Raw genomic sequence first — 1428 nt, 5'->3', positions numbered from 1 at the left:
AAAATGAAAAATGTTATTGATAATCTGAAAAATCATAAAATTGATTCTTGAAGCAAGAAAAAGTAGTGAAAAACATAAACCCTGCGGAAAAAAAATGGCAAAAAATAAAGAAAAAGAAAGAAAAAGAAAAAGCAAGCAGAAAAAGCCAGTAACCCTTTAGACTAAAAGGCAAGGGTAAAGAGGATCCAAGTCTTTGAGCATTAATGGATAGGAGGGCCCAAATCCTAGCCTAAGCGGCTAAATCAAGCTGTCCCTAACCATGTGCTTGTGGCATGAAGGTGTCAAGTGAAAAGCTTGAGACTGAGTGGTTAAAGTCATGGTCCAAAGCAAACAAGTGTGCTTAAGAACTCTGGGTACCTCTAACTGGGGACTCTAGCAAAGTTGAGTCACAATCTGAAAAGGTTCACCCAGTTATGTGTCTGTGGCATTTATCTATCCGGTGGTAATACTGGAAAACAAAATGCTTAGGGTCACGGCCAAGACTCATAAAGTAGCTGTGTTCAAGAATCAACATACTAAACTAGGAGAATCACTAACACTATCTGAATTCTGATGAGTTCCTATAGATGCCAATTATTCTGAACTTCAAAGGATAAAGTGAGATGCCAAAACTGTTCAGAAGTAAAAAGTTACTAGTTCCGCTCATCTAATTGGAACTAAGCTTCATTGATATTTTGAAATTTATTGTATTTTCTCTTTTTTTTATCCTATTTTGTTTTTAGTTGCTTGGGGACAAGCAACAATTTAAGTTTCGTGTTGTGATGAGCGGATAATTTATACCCTTTTTGGCATTGTTTTTACATAGTTTTTAGTGTGTTTTAGTTACTTTTTATTATATTTTTATTAGTTTTTATGCAAAAATCACATTTTTGGACTTTACTATGAGTTTGTGGATTTTTCTGTAATTTCAGGTATTTTCTGGTTGAAGTTGAGGGACCTGAGCAAAAATCTGATTCAGAGGCTGAGAAAAGACTACAGATGCTGTTGGATTCTGACCCTCCTGCACTCGAAGTGAATTTTCTGGAGCTACAAAAGCCCAATTGGCGCGCTCTCAAATGCGTTGGAAAGTAGACATCTTGGGCTTTCCAGAAATATATATTGTTCATACTTTACCCGAGATTTGATGGCCCAAACTGGCGTTAAACGCCAGCCAGAGACCATTTTCTGGCGTAAAACGCCAGAATTGGCACATTTCTTGGCGTTAAACGCCCATTTTGGCACCCAGGGTGGCGTTTAACTCCAATTTGAGGCATATGCACGTGGAAGCTTGAAAGCTCATCCCAAACACTCACCAAGTGGGCCCCGGAAGTGGAATTCTGCACTATCTACACCTAATTACTCATTTTCTGTAAACCTAAGTTACTAGTTTAGTATAAAAACTACTTTTAGAGATTCATTTAGCAACTCATGACATTTTACATCTCATTT

The sequence above is a fragment of the Arachis hypogaea genome, chromosome 15 (assembly GCF_003086295.3).
Source record: "Arachis hypogaea cultivar Tifrunner chromosome 15, arahy.Tifrunner.gnm2.J5K5, whole genome shotgun sequence".
Lineage (NCBI taxonomy): Eukaryota > Viridiplantae > Streptophyta > Magnoliopsida > Fabales > Fabaceae > Arachis > Arachis hypogaea.
This window is presented reverse-complemented; position numbering follows the sequence as displayed.